The sequence below is a fragment of the Aquarana catesbeiana genome, linkage group LG04, assembly GCF_042186555.1.
Source record: "Aquarana catesbeiana isolate 2022-GZ linkage group LG04, ASM4218655v1, whole genome shotgun sequence".
Classification (NCBI taxonomy): domain Eukaryota; kingdom Metazoa; phylum Chordata; class Amphibia; order Anura; family Ranidae; genus Aquarana; species Aquarana catesbeiana.
Genome location: NC_133327.1, coordinates 594683096 through 594701849, shown reverse-complemented (window position 1 = coordinate 594701849; position 18754 = coordinate 594683096). Strand labels below are relative to the sequence as shown.

The 18754-nt window shown below is 40.8% G+C and overlaps 1 protein-coding gene across 1 annotated transcript in view; it reads left to right on the top strand.

Moving 5' to 3' along the window:
- The first annotated feature begins 1444 nt into the window (after positions 1–1444).
- Positions 1445–18754, top strand: part of VPS54 (VPS54 subunit of GARP complex) — a 226758-nt gene continuing 209448 nt past the window's right edge. The window contains exon 1 of the mRNA XM_073628190.1: positions 1445–1742. The gene's annotated coding sequence lies outside the window, so the exon portion shown is untranslated. The remainder of the gene's footprint in view (positions 1743–18754) is intronic.

Below are 18754 nucleotides of genomic sequence, written 5' to 3'. Positions count from 1 at the left end.
CCAATGAGAGCTGCAGAGCTGGAGGTGTGCCTCTGTGTAAATCCAGGCAGCAGCTTCAGCTGCCCACAGTTAAAATGGTTGCAGCCAGACTCCGTGGAGGGAGGATTCTGCAGGGTATTTGGCAAGTACAGTATATATAAAATAATATGCAAAGTGGTTGGAGGGAAGCTTCAGAATGGCAAAGATGTTTTAATTACAAATTATTATGTGAGCAGACTGCAATTCCTCTTTAATGACAAAGCAAAAAGAATATAGGCAGCGGCGGGATTTGAACCCACGACTCCGCAGAGACTGGAGCTTTTTCTCCAGCGCCTTAGACCTCTATGGGATTTGAACCCATGACTCCGCAGAGACTGGAGCTCTTACCTTAGACCGCTCAGCCACGCTACCTTCTGATTAACAATCTCTCTATAATGCTACTTCTTGTTCACAACAATACACTTCTCATTTCAGTTTCTATTAGTGAATTCCATGGATTTACATCGCTCCCATGTTATCCTCACATGCCCGCCACCATCAGTGATCCGCCTTCCCGGGGATGCTATTCAAAATCTCTACTGCTATTGGCCGCACGCCCTGTCTATTCTGGCCTAATAATTCCCTTATTGGTCGCTCTCGCCACCTGCTGTCGTACTCTCACTGTCAATTGGCTAGCAGACGACGTTTTTCCGCCCTTACTTAGCGTAGCCCCGCCCACCACCTAGGCGACCTTGCTTTCCCTGGCTGTGTAAACTCCGCCCACCACGCAGACTCCAAATCCCTGATGTGGATTAGAGTAAGCTCCGCCCACCAGGCAGAGTCCAATGCCTTCGGCGGGTTAGTGTGGCTCCGCCCAACACGCATATTCTCCAACGCTTGCATCGGATTAGTGCAGCTCCGCCCAACACTCATACTCAGGGGTAATGGTTTAGTACTTTTCTCTGAGTGCTGTGACAGGGACACTTTTATTCTGGATACATGGGGAATAGTGGGTTAGTACATTGCTGACAGGGACACTTTTATTCTGGATACAGGGGGAATAGTGGTTTAGTACATTGCTCTGACGGACACTTTTATTCTGGATACAGGGGGAATAGTGGTTTAGTACATTGCTCTGACGGACACTTTTTTTCTGGATACATGGGGAATAGTGGTTTAGTACATTGCTGACAGGGACACTTTTATTCTGGATACATGGGGAATAGTGGGTTAGTACATTGCTGACAGGGACACTTTTACTCTGGATACAGGGGGAATAGTGGGTTAGTACATTGCTGACAGGGACACTTTTACTCTGGATACAGGGGGAATAGTGGGTTAGTACATTGCTATGACAGGGACACTTTATGAGGAATGGTTGTGAACATGAGCAGAGCAGTGTCTGAGGTGCCCAGGCCCCAGTGACGGAGCTCGGCCATTCTCCTCAGCCTCTTCCTGCCTTCTCCCTGTCAGCCTCTCCTCCCCCGGTGCCTGGCGCGGTGCATGCCGGGCCGTGGTGCCGGTGTTGTGCCTAATAACATTGTACAGGGGACGCGCACGGGGGCAGGGACGGTAGAAGGATGTTTAGTATTCGGGGAAGAGTAGGAGGAGCGGCAGTGCAGAGGGCTGGAGAGGCGGAGTTCCGATCTCCGCCGAGAGACAGGGGGAACAGATTTCGACGGGGAACCATTCTCGGCACAACACCGGTGCTCGGGGCTCTGGCCGCACTGGGAAATGCTGCTGTTGCTGGACAAGAGGCGAAGTGCTGCCGTCTGTGATTGCAGGTACTGCTGGGGGAAAAGAGGTGGGAATCTCCGCTCTGAGAGGCCGGGAACTGCTGGTGATCAGGCCTGACCAGGAGGGGGTAGGACGGCCACTTTCCAGGGAGAGTCCCTGGCTTGCAGTGAGGCCTACACAGCTGTGAATAGTGACACGTCTTAGGCGGCTCCGGTGGGGTGAAGCCTTGTATACGTCTGTCTTCCAGTGTTAGTAAGGACAGGCTCTGTGTCTGCCCTGACCAGCTGTGTACATGTGTCCTATCATTAATATTATCTCAGAGTCCATCCAGAGAGGAGCCTGCTGATCACTATGGGGCTCAGGTCAGGAGGCTTCACCAGGTGATGCTCTTATTATGTCCAGTGAGGGGATCCATTAGTGTTCAGGGGATGGGGACAATGCTGCTCCTGGCCGGTCATACATGGGGGGATATCTTGGAGCTACAACATGTTGGTTAAAAAAATGATAGCGGCTCCTATGAGATGATAGCGGCTCCTATGAGATGATAGCGGCGCCTATGAGATGATAGCGGCTCCTATGAGATGATAGCGGCTCCTATGAGATGATAGCGGCTCCTATGAGATGATAGCGGCGCCTATGAGATGATAGCGGCGAGTATGAGATGGTAGCGGCTCCTATGAGATGATAGCGGCTCCTATGAGATGGTAGCGGCTCCTATGAGATGGTAGCGGCTCCTATGAGATGGTAGCGGCTCCTATGAGATGATAGCGGCTCCTATGAGATGGTAGCGGCTCCTATGAGATGGTAGCGGCTCCTATGAGATGGTAGCGGCTCCTATGAGATGGTAGCGGCTCCTATGAGATGGTAGCGGCTCCTATGAGATGGTAGCGGCTCCTATGAGATGGTAGCGGCTCCTATGAGATGGTAGCGGCTCCTATGAGATGGTAGCGGCTCCTATGAGATGGTAGCGGCTCCTATGAGATGATAGCGGCTCCTATGAGATGGTAGCGGCTCCTATGAGATGGTAGCGGCTCCTATGAGATGGTAGCGGCTCCTATGAGATGGTAGCGGCTCCTATGAGATGGTAGCGGCTCCTATGAGATGGTAGCGGCTCCTATGAGATGGTAGCGGCTCCTATGAGATGGTAGCGGCTCCTATGAGATGGTAGCGGCTCCTATGAGATGGTAGCGGCGCCGATGAGATGATAGCGGCGCCGATGAGATGATGCGTGTGTGCCACGTCCTCTGTACCATTCTGCGGGGAGAGCATGCATGCGGGCTTTGCCATAAAAGACAACAATTTGTGCTCAGAAAGCGTTAATACTTTATTTCTTCCATGACTTCTTAAAGCAATTTAACCCCAAAGGCAAACCTTTTATTTTTTTTAAGCTTATCAGTTCTTAGATGTGGTGGATGCATTTGTTTTCTTTTTAGACTTTCTTTCTTTTATTTTCACCTGGTGATATGGCCAGCAAGTCTGTTGTTTTTCAACAGAATAAGCTATCCTGCAGATGTAGCAGTTACAGGGATGAGACAAACCATTTACTACTGACAGGGATGCACACAATGATCAGCTTTTGTTTATGTAAAACCTTTGTCCCCAAAGGAACCAAACTGGTGCTATAACTGCTCATAAAGTGTGATCTGGAGTTTGTCTTCAATTTGTTAGTGCAACCTGCAAGTCCATCTAACACTCCCCTCCCCCCAGAAGAACAATGTTGCTCTATGAAGGTGCCCTGTGTGGGGGAATTCTAAAACTGGGTATACAGGAATCGAAGTTCGCCAGGTCAGCAGGGACCAGACAAATTTGGGTACATGTGTAGCCCTGTCAACTGTCGAATGGTCCTGCTGGAGAACCAGCATTCGGTGGGGGCAGACAGTGCTGTCGGGGGCCACTGTGTGCAATACTATTGCACAGAGCAGGTAAGTATAACATGTTTGTTATTTTAATAAAAAGAAGTTAACTTTTAGTAATGCTTTAAAAGCAGTAATAAACTTCCACCAAAACAATAATAAAGTGCCCCCCCTGCAGGGTTAAGTCATAATGTACTAGTGTGCAGTGCATACTAGCACTTTATGACACACTTACCTGTAAAGCAGCTCCCAGCTGTTTCCATCTTCACCCGGTCTTTGTTCCGGGTTCGCGGGCTCTGGCTGTATGACTGGCCGGGGCCGCGGTGACATCATTACCGCGTATGCATGCGGGAGCCCTTTGCTTCAGGACAGAGCTCTGTAGGTACAGCATGGGTATGCTGTCCCTTCAGAGAGCATGCGCCGGTGACATCAGTGGCAGCATCGCTTGTGAATATCTCCTAAACATTTCAAAAAATGAGTGGAATTTACATCCACTTTAAAGTTGAACTTCAGACAAACTGTTAAATGCGAAGATGACATACATACTGTACATGAGAGCTGTTTTACCTGCCAGATGACTGGTAAATCTGTCCATCCAGTCCTGAGATTTGCACAGTACAGTCCTGCCTGACAGAGGAGAGATGAAAGGAGAAGCAGCACACTGACAAGCTCATCCCTCTACCTCTCCTCTTATCAGCTTGCACTACCAAAACACCTAATTGGCTCTGATATGCAGTAGACTGTAAAGCTGGATACACACTATACAACTTTTGTTGTTCGATTTCCTTTGGATTTACCTTCAACTATGTAGTGCTGGGGCCTGCCTGATTGCATACAAATTGAAAGTGTTTAGGATTGACTTATATGGTTTTAGTAAATCTATACTTATACTTATTTTGGTAGTATAATTATTAATGTGGAATGTATATTCCTCACTAAAGAACATTATTTTAGATCAAGTTGTAATGGGTAAAGTTCTGCTTTAACTTTTTCCCCATATGGGGAGTATTGGATTTCATAGTTCCATAAATTATTCAGTCCAATAGTCAAAGTAGTATCTCCAAATAGAACACGATATCCACAGATGTCAGGCATCCACTGTATATTTTACACCTATTCAGACAGACTGATGTAATATAATTATAGCCTGATCCCTGCAGACCAGTAGATACATTCTGGTAATTTTCATTAGTGACCAAAATTATGGTTGCACCGATACTAGTATTGGTGCCGATACCAAGTATTTGCACAAGTATCGGTATTCGTGGAAATGCACCAATACTTTCAGGCTCGGTTCTTTGAGCTGTCAGTGGGTCTCCCCAGTGTTAGAGCTGCACAATTAATTCTTAAAAAAATCGTGATCTCGATACAACAACCCTGACGATCTCTATTGCAGAGTTTGCCGATTCTTTCATATAACAGGTGGAGAGACTTATCTGCTCACTCAGCTGTCAAAAGAAAACATCTGGGCAGTCTGCCAAGTTCTAACTTGAAACATTGTAACTAACTCTTCCTTCTTAGATCAAAGGGATGTAAACTTCTGTGTGAAAAAAAATTCCAGGCAGTCTGCCAAGTTTTTCACAACGTGTAAATGCAGGAAGTTTAACCACTTAAAGTCTAAATCTTTTTCTGACACTTGTTTCTTAAGTTAAAATCAATATTTTTTGCTAGAAAATTACTTGAAACCCACAAACATTATATATATTTTAGCAGAGACCCTAGGGAATAAAATGTCAATTGCTGCAATATTTTATGTCACACTGTATTTGCCCAGCGGTCTTTCAAACGCAATTTTTTTGGGAAAAATACACTTCAATGAATAAAAAAAAAAAAAAAAAAACGAAACAGTAAAGTTAGCCCAATTTTTTTTGTTTTAATGTGAAAGATGATGTTACACTGCGAGAATTGTGAGAGAATCGTGATCTATCTTCTAAGCAAAAAAATCGTGATTCTCATTTTAGCCAGAATTGTGCAGCTCTACCCAGTGTTAAAGAAGTCCGGTAATTGGAGCTGTCAAAAAAAAAAAAAAAAAAAAAAAAAAAAAGAAAAAAGCAGCCCAATGTTTATTAACAACATTGCTCAGCCCTGGAACACTAAAATAAAAAGAAACATTGTTTCTTTTTGTATATTTCTGTTTCTTCATCTGCAGAACAAAGGGATGAACAAATGTTCCTCTGTTTAACCCCTTAATAACCCTTAATTTACTCTAATCAGCCTTAATTAACTCCATATTCTCCTCCATTTCATTATTTTCTTGCTTTTTTTCTTTTGTTCACATCTATTTTATAAACGATAAACAATTAAAACTTTTTTTTTGTTTACTTTGTTAGTGAATATTTTTACACATATATATTAACATATATTTACACATTTTGACATTGAAAAAGTGCTAAATTAAAAAAAAAAAACCTATTTATTTCATTTGTAAATAACTTTTCAATGCTTTGTACTAGAGCTGCACAACTAATCGTTAAAAGATCGCGATCTCGATTCAACACCCCTGAGATCTGTATTGCAGAGTTTCCCAATACTTTCATGTAACAAGTATAGAGAGTTATTTTCTCACTCTGGCAGTCTGCCAAGTTTTTCACAACATTGTAACTCTTCCAGCTTAGATCAAAGGGATAAAACTTCTGTGTGAATATGCAGGAAGTTTAACCACTTAAAGTCTAAACCCTTTTCTGACACTTGTTTCTTACAGTTAAAATCAGATTTTTTTGCTAGAAAATTACTTGGAACCCCCAAACATTATAATTATATATATATAATATAATATATATATATATATATATATATATATATATATATATATATATATATATATATATATATATATATTTTTTTTTTTTTTTAGCAGAGACCTTGGGGGAATAAAATGGCAATTGTTGCAATATATTATGTCACAGTGTATTTGCACAGTGGTCTTTCAAACGCAATTTTTTGGGAAAAATACACTTCAATGAATAAAAAAAAAAAAATGAAACAGTCATGCAGCTCTACTTTGTACCATTGCTGACAGCTGAAGTTAAAACAAAACAGTTGTGGTAGGTATTGGTAATTGGTATTGGCGAGTACTAAAAAAAAAAAGTATCAGTATTCGTACTCATTATTAAAAAAATGGTATCGGTGCATCCCTAATCAAAATACATTGAAACATTAATGTGCTGCATCAAGACAATAATGACAATAAAAGGTAAAACAAGGGACCTCCTAATTCACATGCATCCTATTTGTGGATTTGATGATAGGAAATGTATTTTTAGAAGTAGCATGCTTGCTGATCAGATCCATTTTTGGATCGCATATCGATCGTTTTGGAGGACTTATGAGTAATAAAGTTCCTCCATATGCCAATGTTACTTTTACATTACTCAGCCGATGTTTTGACTTTGGCATCCATCTTCATGTGTGTTTCCTGCTCTGCAAGGTGTCACACCTGCATTCATATCCCTTTAGGCTCTATTCACATCTATGCATGTTGCTTTTGAGCATTTCTGTAGTGTTTTTCACTGTGCTTTTTGCAGGTTTTTTTACTGCGACTTGCGGTCTTTGTTTTTTTTTGTTTTTTGGGCAAATTTGTTATAGGGCAGATTAAAAACGCAAATCATGGTAAAAATGCACTACATGCTTCTCTGCAGCTTCTCCATTGAAGTCTATTAAATCAAAAATGCAAAAAAAGCTTAATTTTGCATTTAAAAAAAGTCACCGACCCTTTCCAAAAATGCAGAGGCACAAAAATGAATTGATGTCAACGTGTTCCAAAGGAACCCATGCTAAACAAATGTACTGTGTTTGTGCAAAAAGCATGAAAAAACGCATTGGCGTAAATGGAGACTTAGCGAACAAGAGGATCCAACTAGGCATTGTAAACACAGCTAAACCTGCTTTAACGCAGGAACATCTAAACTCAGGAAAGGCATAAAAGTTGTCTCAGACCACTTCTGTGTTTGCAAAAGTTAAATGCATGAGTTTCAGTGTGAATGAGGTGAATGCCCTGTACACGCGGGCGGGAAATTCCGCCAGCAAAAGTCCGATGAGAGCTTTTGGTCTAAAAATGCGACCGTGTGTATGCTTTTGCTGGCCGACTTTTGCTGGCGGAATTCCAGCCAGCAAAAGATTGAGAGCATGTTCTCAATTTTTCGGTCGGAAAAAGTTCCGATCTGAAATTCCGATCTGTACCAATTCTGACGCACAAAATTCCTGCACATGCTCGGAAACAATTCAACGCATGCTCGGGAGCATTGAACTTCATTTTCTCGGCTCGTCCTAGTGTTGTACGTCACTGCGTTCTTGACGGTCGAAAGTTCAGCAAACTTTTGTGTGATCGTGTGTATGCAAGCCAAGCTTGAGCGGAATTCCGTCAGAAAAACCATCCAAGATTTTTCCGACGGAAATTCCGCTCGTGTGTACGCAGCATAAGGGTCTATTTTTCAGTGTTTTCACCCAAGTTTTACCATTTTTTTTCTCTAGAATATTGTGTGCAACATGGTTGAACTTGAATCTTGGGTGAAAATGGTGTGACATTATTTATAAATAGACTCCCAAGTCTCTATAGCTATTGGCTAAAAAAAGGTTGATAAAGGCACAGAATCCCAGATTGGCCATTTTTAGCTTTAAAAAGGTGTCAGTTTTAGGTGACAGATCCCTAAGAGATGGGTTCTTATTTGCTGCAATGAGTTACTGCAGTCTGCATCATCCTTTACACTGCTTTACTGTATCAGCCTGAGAATTAAAAAGTCTTATTCTGGCTTTGTGGTTAATATGCCCGCTAAATGAACTTTCACACCCCTTTTTGTAATTTAAACATTTTAAACGAGTCCTCCTGCATACAGATGTACTCATTTACTGATGATTATATTCAGGCTCTTGTGGACAGAAAGATCCTGAGTGAAATGTTACGTAAAGACCTTGCGTACATGCGTAATAGCAATACAAACAATAGTTGTATTTTACAATCCAGCATAAGTTTACTTGAAAAAAAATCTTCTTTCATGTAGAGCTGCACGATTCTGGCTAAAATGAGAATCACGATTTTTTTACTTAGAGGATAGATCACGATTCTCTCACGATTCTCGCGGCGTAACATCATCTTTCACATTAAAACAAAAAAAATTACGCTAACTTTACGGTTTCTTTTTTTTTATTTATTGAAGTGTATTTTTTCCCAAAAAATTGCATTTGAAAGACCGCTGGGCAAATACAGTGCGACATAAAATATTGCAGCAATTGCCATTTTATTCCATATTATAAAATATTATAATATATATATATATATATATATATATATATATATATATATATATATATATATATATATATATATATATATATATATATATATATATATATATATATATTTTATCTCTAATGTTTGGGGGTTCCAAGTAATTTTTTTTAGCAAAAAATATTGATTTTAACTTAAGAAAGAAGTGTCAGAAAAAGATTTAGACTTTAAGTGGTTAAACTTCCTGCATTTACACGTTGTTTAAAGCTTGGCAGATTGCCCAGGTTATTTGTTTACACAGAGAAGTTTATCCCTTTGATCTAAGAAGGAAGTTAGATACAATGTTTCAAGTTCTAAACTTGGCAGAATGCCCGGATGTTTTCTTTTGACAGCTGAGTGAGCAGATAATCTCTCCACTTGTTTATATGAAAGAATCGTCAAACTCAGCAGGAGAGATCGTCAGGGGAGGTGAATCGAGATCACGATTTTTTAACGATTAATTGTGCAGCTCTACTTTCATGTGAGTTCTGCCTGTCTGCTGGCCATCGCTTTACACAATGTCCTGGATTCCCTGCATGTTTTGAATCTTATCCTCTGCTGTTTGCTTTCAATTTATAAGGACTACATATCCCATGGTTCCTTTGCTGTCTGAAGCAGTGATTCCTGTCCTCTGTAGTTCAGAAGGCAGGCTCTGTGAATTCTGTGACACAACAGTGCCTACTCACAGGATATAAGGCATATGTGTCATAGAACTCAAGGAAGTGAATCTGTGGGGAGCTTTATAAAGTAAGTTTACGAATGTCAAGATCATTCAGATTAATAGGAAGAGACTTGGAATAATTGAAATACAATGTGGAAATTAATATAAGATTTTACAATTTGACTGTATAAATACAAACCTGGGAGACTGATACTGCAGGCTGGGAGTGGCGCTAATCTGTTATGGTATTGGTAACAATGATGATGTCACAACTACTTTTATATGGTAAGATCTGGGTTTGCAAAAGCATTTGAGGCACACAAAATGGATCTGTAGCCCAGTGGCTATTAGAGAATAAATTTCAATGAGATTTTTAGTAATCAATATTTAAAGCAGAACTGCACCCAAAAGGGGAAGTTTCTCTCTTTACATTTGGCACATTTCTTGTTTTTTTTGGGAGGGAGGTACCTGATTTCCACAGGTACCCGCTCCCCAACCACTTCCGGTCAGATCACCACAGGGAAGTTTGGACCTCTTTTTCCCCCACAGCCTTCTGGGACACATCACAGGTCCCAGAAGACTGCAGCACCATTTAGGTGTAGCGTGGCTCGTGCATGCGCAGTTGGAAGCTAGCTGTGAAGCCGAAAGACTTCACTGACGGTTTCCCTTGGTGAAGATCCTGGTGCCTGCACTCAAAGCCGATTGAAGAATCAGCTTGGGTCAGGACAGCCCTGAATCCCTGGACAGGTAAGTGTTCTTATATTAGGGCGGCACAGTGGTGTAGTGGGTAGCACTCTCGCCTAGCAGTAAGAAGGGTCGCTGGTTCGAATCCCGACCACGACACTACCTGCCTGGAGTTTGCATGTTCTCCCTGTGTCTGCGTGGGTTTCCTCCGGGTACTCCGGTTTCCTCCCACACTCCAAAGACATGCTGGTAGGTCAATTGGATCCTTTCTAAATTGGCCCTAGTATGTATGAATGTGAGTTAGGGACCTTAGATTGTAAGCTCCTTGAGGGTGTAGGGACTGATGTGAATGTATAATGTATATGTAAAGCGCTACCTAAAATGACGGCGCTATATAAGTACCTGAAATAAATAAAATATTAAAAGTCAGCAGCTAAAGTATTTGTAGCTGCTGACTTTTAATTTTTTTGGGAGTTCCTCTTTAACTAAGCACCCTTACCTTTTTCCTGCTGTAAGTTAGCAGGGAGCTCTAACAGAGCAGTTCCCTTTTTATTTTGTTACACTATTATAGAGAGGAAATATATTGCTGATCATAATTATATCTTTCATGTACTAACAATAATTTTAGTATGGCTTGCATACTCATATTGAGGGGAGGAATAGAAGTCTTGGGAACAATTGGGCAGTTGTACTGGTGCAAATTTCAGCTCTGAAGTGAAGGTTCACTTTAAAAGAGATGCATGGTTAAAGCTTTTTTGGCAATACTTCTCTTCTGGTTCATAGCAGTGCACTTACGTTTGCCCTTCTGTGACCCAGAATCAGCTGACACTGGGCTAAAGCTCACTGTTGGTTGACATCACAAAGATTCAGACAATAATGTTGGGATTTACCCAGATACCTGACCGGCAGATGACTCAGCCTTTCTGAGAGCCCGAGCCAACCGCTCCTACCTCCCTGGTGCTCCAATGAGTGCTGGAGGGGCAGAGCAGAGAGGGGTGACTAAACCACCATCTTCTGCTACGGCAGACGGATTTGTAGTTTCAGTGGTCATCAACCATTGTATGGTATTATAAATAGGGCTCTGGTAAACGGACGTTCAGGAGCAGTTGAAAAAAATGCCCAACTGCTCCTGAACTCTCCTCTATGTTATCTTATCAGTACATGTACACAGGGTCGTTTACAGTCGTTTCTAGACAGTTGAGTTTAGAGGCTTTTTTTGGAACGCAAAAAATGGGTTCAGAAGCTGAGTTTAGAGGCCTTTCAAGCACCAAACGCTTCTAAACGCGGTAGCTCGTGTTTAGCCATGTTTCGTTTACAGGCGTTTTTCATTTTTGACTATTTTGAAAAAAAAAAAAACATGATTTTTTCTAAAAACGCTTCTAAACGCAAACGCGACATGTAAACGCGGCAAAACTGACTTTTTAAATGTAGGTTACTATCTGTCAAGTTAAATCTTTCAGGAGAGGTTTTAAAAACGTCCCTTGTATATGAAGCTTAACAACTTTTTTTTTTTTTTTTTTTTTTTTTTCTTAATTCAATTTTTTATTACTTTTTTTTACATTTAGGACAAACCATACAATACTGTACAAAAAGATATATAAAAACAAAGAAAAAAAAAGTGATCTACCTTAAATCACTTTTCTCAATTATATCATTTATCTAATAAACCCTTCTATACAATGTTTAGAACCCACCTCATCCAAACAATAATTACAAAAAAAAGGAGGAAGGGAGAGGGAAATGAAGGAAGCTGAGGCAAAAGGGGGCACAATCCCCCCCCCCCCAAAAAAGTAAAAAAAAATAAAATTAAAAATAAATTTGTTACAAAAAATGTGCATGGACGGCGCTTCACAGTGCGGATGGACAATGACCCGAAGCATTCTTCGAAAGCAACCAAAGAGTTTTTTTAAGGGAAAGAAGTGGAATGTTATACAATGGCCAAGTCGATCACCTGACCTGAATCCGATTGAGCATGCATTTCACTTGCTGAAGACAAAACTGAAGGGAAAATGCCCCAAGAACAAGCAGGAACTGAAGACAGTTGCAGTAGAGGCCTGGCAGAGCATCACCAGGGATGAAACCCAGCGTCTGGTGATGTCTTCAGGACTTCAGGCTGTAATTGACTGCATAGGATTTGCAACCAAGTATTAAAAAGTGAAAGTTTGATGGATGATTGTTAATCTGTCCCATTACTTTTGGTCCCTTAAAAAGTGGGAGGCACATATACAAACTGTTGTAATTCCTACACTGTTCACCTGATTTAGATGTAAATACCCTCACATTAAAGCTGAAAGTCTGCAGTTAAAGCACATCTTGTTTGTTTCAAATCCATTGTGGTGGTGTATAGAGCCAAAAAGATTAGAATTGTGTCGATGTCCCAATATTTATGGACCTGACTGTAGTTGAATGTGTGTGGGGGAAGGTATAGATCAAAGTCATGTACAGTTGGAGGGTATATCCTTATTTCAAATATATTGGGAACAAAAAGAGCAAGTAGGACTTTAACCAGTTACCAACCGGCCCATAGTCGAATGACGGCTGCAGGGCGGTTGGATAACTCTGGGAGGGCGTACAGTGACGTCTTCCCAGAATCCCACCCCCCTGGGGCATGCACCCGAGAACATCCGTGCTGGACCCGGCGGATCACGGTAAACGGCCGCTGATAGCGGCCGTTTACCACGTGATTGCTCCGTCAAATGACGGACGATCACTTGTAAGCAAACCGACGTCATGTCATGACGCCAGTTCCTCTCTCCCCTCTGTGAGATCGGTGGCAGCAGCACTGTGGGCTGGATCTGTAGTGCCCACAGCGCTGCTCTGTGACAATTGCAGTCACATCCAGAGCCAGACATCCATCCATCCATGCTCAGCCATCCCTCCACACTCAGCAATACCATGCAATAACCTGCCATACCCAGCCATACTCAGCAATACTCGGTGATACCCAGCCATACTCTGCCATACCCAGTCATACCCTGCGATACCCAGCCATGCTCGGCCTCTGTATGTTGCCAGGCTGTGAAAGTCTCACACATGTGGTATCGCCGTACTCAGAAGTAGGAGAATCTATTTTGGGGTGTCATGTTTGGTATGTACATGCTATGTGTTAGAAATATTGTATAAATGGACAACTTTGTGTTAAAAAAAATGCGGTTTAACCACTTCCCGCCCGACGGCCATCATATGACGTCCTTGACTTTGTGCGGAGATATTTGAATGATGCCTGTAGCTACAGGCATCATTCAGATATCAGCTTTTTTAGCCGGCGATTCCCTACACCATAAGAACGATCATAGAGGCTGTTCCGCTGCTTGATCGTTCTTACTGTAGGCGCCGCCCTCCGGTGCTTCTACCGGCTCCCCTCTACGATCGAAGCCAGGATTGTTTTTTTTTTTTTTTTTTTTTTTTTTTTATTTCAGGCTTTCCAGCCTAGAGGTGAGATGTGGGGTCTTATTGACCCCATATCTCACTGTAAAGAGGACCTGTCATATTCCTATTACAAGGGATGTTTACATTCCTTGTAATAGGAATAAAAGTGATAAAAAAAATTTTTGTTTGGAAAAAAGTGTCAAACATAAATAAAGGAAAATGAATAATAAAAAAAAAAATTCTTTTCAAACCATACATATGAGGTATCGCTGCGATCGTTAGAGTGAGAGCAATAATTTTGGCTCTAGACCTCCTCTGTAACTCAAAACATGTAACCAGTAAAATATTTTAAAGCGTCGCCTATGGGGATTTTTAAGTAGCAAAGTTTGGAGCCATTTCACGAGTGTGTACAATTTTGAAGGGTGACATGCTAGGTATCTATTTACTCGGCGTAACTTCATCTTTCACATTATGCAAAAATATTGGGCTAACTTTACTGTTTTTTTTTTTTTTTTTTTTTTAAGCACAAAAATGTTTTTTCATTAAAAAAAAAAAAAGCATTTGAAAAATTGCTGCGCAAATTCCGTGCGTGATAAAAAGTTGCAACGACCGCCATTGTATTCTCTAGGGTCTTTGCTAAAAAAACATATATAATGTTTTGGGGTTCTATGTAATTTTCTAGCAAATGATGATTTTTACATGTAGGAGAGAAATGTCAGAATTGGCCTGGGTGCTCCAGAACGCCTGAAGGTGCTCTCTGCATGTTGGTCCTCTGTATGCGGCCTCGCTGTATAAAAGTCTCACACGTGTGGTATCGCCATACTCGGGAGTAATAGCAGAATGTGTTTTGGGGTGTAATTTATGGTATGCATATGCTGTGTGTGAGAAATAACCTGCTAATATGACAATTTTGTGAAAAAAAAGGAAAAAAAATCTTGATTTTGCAAAGAATTGGGGGAAAAAATGAAAACTTAAAAAAACTCACCATGCATCTTTCTAAATACCTTGGGATGCCTTCTTTCCAAAAAGGGGTCATTTGGGGAGTATTTGTACTTTTCTGCCATGTTAGGCTCCATTCACACTAGCGTGTTTTTTGATGCATTTTGCATTTTGCAGAAATGCACGGGAATTTTTTAACATGGGTTCCTATGGAACATGTTCACATCAATGCCTTTTTGTTTCTCTGCATTTTTGGAAAGGGTCAGGGACTTTTTTTCATGCAAAATGCAGCGTTTTGCATGTAATAGAATTCAATGGACAAGCATCAAAAACGCAAGTGCACCGTTTTTGCACCGTTTTTGATGCGTTTTTGCCGTTTTTTTTTTAATTATTTTTTTTTTTTAGACTGTAAAAAAAAAACTGTAAAAAAAAACAAAAAAAAAAAAAACGCAAAAACGTGGCAAAAACGCTGCTCAAAAACGTGGCAAGCATGAAAAAAAACCTCCAAAAACGCTCAAAAGCAACATGTGAATCGAGCCTTAGACTGGCCATACACTATACAATTTTCTTATTCAATTTCCTTTAGATTTACCTTAAACTATGTAGTGCAAGGGCCTGCCTGATAAAATACAAGTTGAAAGGATTTAGGTTTGACCTCATATTATATGGTTTTGGTAAATCTAAAGGAAAGTTGAACAAGTAAATTGTATAGTGTATGGCCAGCCTTAGAGTCTCAAGAATATAGATAGGCCGTCAGTACTTCAGGTGTGATCAATTTTCAGATATTGGCACCATAGCTTGTGGACTCTATAACTTTCACAAAGACCAAATAATATACACCAATTTGTAGTTTTTTTTTTTACCAAAGATATGTAGCAGTATACATTTTGGCCAAAATTTATGAAGAAAAAATACTAATTTGCTAAATTTTATAACAGAAACAAGGAAAAATACAGTTTTTTACAGAATTTTCAGTCGTTTTTCTTTTATAGCGCAAAAAATAAAAAACCCAATGGTGATTAAATACCACCAAAAGAAAGCTCTATTTGTGTGGAAAAAAGGACAAAAAATTCATATGGGTACAGTGTTGTATGACTGAGTAATTGTCATTCAAAATGTGAGAGCACCGAAAGCTGAAAATTGGTCTGGTTAGGAAGGGGGTTTAAGTGCCCAGTGGTCAAGTGGTTAAATACCCCTCCAACGTACACACAAGTACAAAAGTATATATAAAAATACAACATTTTTTTTAGTTATTTGACAATAAAAATGTATTAAAACATACAACACATGCAAGCTCATTTTTTATGTTTTAATACATTTTTATTGTCAAATAACTAATAAAAACTTTTTGTGTTTTTATATATACTTTAGTACTTGTGTGTACTTTGGAGGGGTATTTAAAGTCCGACTTGCTTTTTTTGTTCCCACTATATGTAATCCAGAAGCTCCCTCTTCTTTTACTTTTAATAGGCCCGGCCACATTGCACATCTTGAATTACAGACTTTGATCTAAGCTTCTGTGGTTTGTGACTTCCATACAGCTAGTCACGTGCCTTAGAAAGATAAAAAATTCAATGCACAGGATGATTGTTTTTCTTTTATGTCTATGTTTAGAACCTGCAGATTCTGAGGAAGACCAAATGTACTTTCTTTTTTTGTTATTCCAGTTTCATTTTGACATTGCAAATCATACTAGGATTAGATGTTTGTGTAAAACTATGTGCCACACAGTCCTTACAATTAAAAATGTATTAATAAAATATATACATATAATATATACTGGCACAAACTCATACATGTATGTGTTACTGGACATTTACGTATTATTTATTATAGGTACTTATATAGCGCCATCAATTTACTCTGAGAGCTGCATGTTTGAGTCCTGGAATTCTCTTATGACTTCTACTCATGATCAGTGTCATTTATAGACCTGCTTGTATTCATAACCTGATCCAGTTTGCAATTTGACTTGTAACCATGATTGAAATATATTTGTAAGCTGAACCTGGGTGTGAAATCTTTGGTTTGGATAAGGTATTTGGGAACATGTTTTCTGCCTACTAAATATCATAGGCTGCATGCTCTGTGAATATAATTGAGCTGTGGTTTATAGATGGAGGCGTGCCAGTGCTGCCCAGCACAGTTATGCAATAGGGGAAAATGAAGGGCTCATCACAGATCAACGCTAAGAAACAGTTGTTTCAAATACTGATGCTAGAAAAATAATGTTCTATGGTCACAGCATACACTACCTCTTAAGCAGCATTAAACCCAAAAGCAAACAATGTATTATCTTGCAGATTACCCATTCTTAGATTTGATGTTTGCATTAGGTTTTCTATTTTAGGCTTTCTTTATTTTATTTTCATCTGGTTATCCAGTCCGTATGTCTGTTATTTACAATGATCAGCTTTTATTTATGTAAAATGTTTATCCCAAAAGGGGAAAAAACTTGCTGTAACTGGTTATAAATGATTAGCTTGGGTTTTTGGCTTCAATTTGTTAGCTTATTTAAATCAGCTAGTGCATTTAACACTACCCTCCCCCCTAGACTTTGAAAACTGCTGTCTACTGTTCCCCCCCCCCCTGTGCTCATTCATCCAGAGTGAGGGCGCTCTAATACAGGAGGTGTGTTACTGGCCAGATCACCAGGTGAAAACAGGGAAAAAAAAAGCCTAAAAAATGAAAACAAATGCTGCCACCACTTTCAATGATTAAGGCTGGGTTCACACTGTTGCGAATTAGATGTGGGTTTCCCCGCATCCAATTTGCATAGCAGGAGATTGTGACCGGCTCTCTATGGAGCCAGTGCGAATTTCACAGGAGCCCTGTGCGTCTTTTGGTCCATTTCAGGTCCTAATTCAGCCAACAATTCGGGCTGAAATCGGACCTGAAACAGTGTATGAGGACGCACCAGACCCCTGCTGTGAGCTGGAGCGTGAACCCGGCTGGATATGCTGAAATATATTACATGTTTGGTTTTGGGTTTATTACCGACTTCTACCATGTTTGAACTTCTGGCTATAGGTTCATTCTGAGGGCCCTTGTATAGTTATCTGTGCATGTGGTAATGTACATGTATAGGTGTGAATGGGCTCTTGTGATGCAGCAAAGCTTGTGCATTATATTGCATGAAAATGCATGTCAAGTAGAAATCCTATTCTTCCCTATGTGATGGGTTGACATCTACAGTATGTACTGTGGTTTAGTGTGAAAGACAAAGGAAAGCTTTGCTATAGGTTCATTCACTCAAACATTTCTGTGTTACCTTGCATGCACACAAAACAGTGTAAATCCAGCCTTATAGCTATTGTTTTTATATGCCCCTGGTGTTGAGCAGCTCAACTGAAGTAGCATCAACCACAGACAGCATTTTCACATTGTCAGCAGGTGGTTGTGCTTCCTAACTGAATTCATTTTAACAGCTGCATTTTAGGATCCATATTCTTTGTGTGTTTTTCTGCAGATAACCTTGTCCAATGTATAGTTGTGTGTGAGCATAAAGGCCCCACTTGTGAATGGGGCCATGTGCTATCGTGTGGGGACCCCAGACTGTCTGTATCCTGGCCCGATTGCTCACAGGTAATCAATCGATCCATAAGGCCCCTTTCACACTGGGGCGGTAGGGGGCGTCGGCGGTAAAACAGCGCTATTTTTAGCGCTGTTTTACCGCGGTATTCGGCCGCTAGCGGTGCGGTTTTAACCCCCCGCTGGCGGACGAAAAAGGGTTAAAACCCCTCGTATAGCGCGGCTATAGCCGCGCTGTCCCATTGATTTCAATGGACAGGAGCGGTTTAGGAGCGGTGAATACACCGCTCCTTCACCGCTCCAAAGATGCGGCTGACAGGAGATTTTTTTCTTCTCCTGCCAGCGCACCGCTTCAGTGTGAAAGCCCTCGTGCTTTCACACTAAACAAACAGCGGCGGCTGTTTAGGGGCGGTTTGCAGGCGCTATTTTTAGCGCAATAACGCCTGCAAACCGCCCCAGTGTGAAAGAGGCCTAAGCAATTACATGCAGGTGGCCTAAATTTTCTGCTGGAGCTGCCAGCCTCCTATAGTTTTCAATAGGGCTGCCTTTTGCAGCTATTCAGTGGGGTTCCCAGTAGGGTTGTCCCGATACCACTTTTCTAGGACCGAGTACAAGTACCGATACTTTTTTTCAAGTACTCGCCGATACCGATTACCGATACTTTTTTTTTTTTTAATGTCACGTGACGGTGTGTGTTTTTTTTTTTTTTTTTTTTTAAACAATGCTTTCTTTTTATCGGGGGGGGGGAAGGGGGTGAAC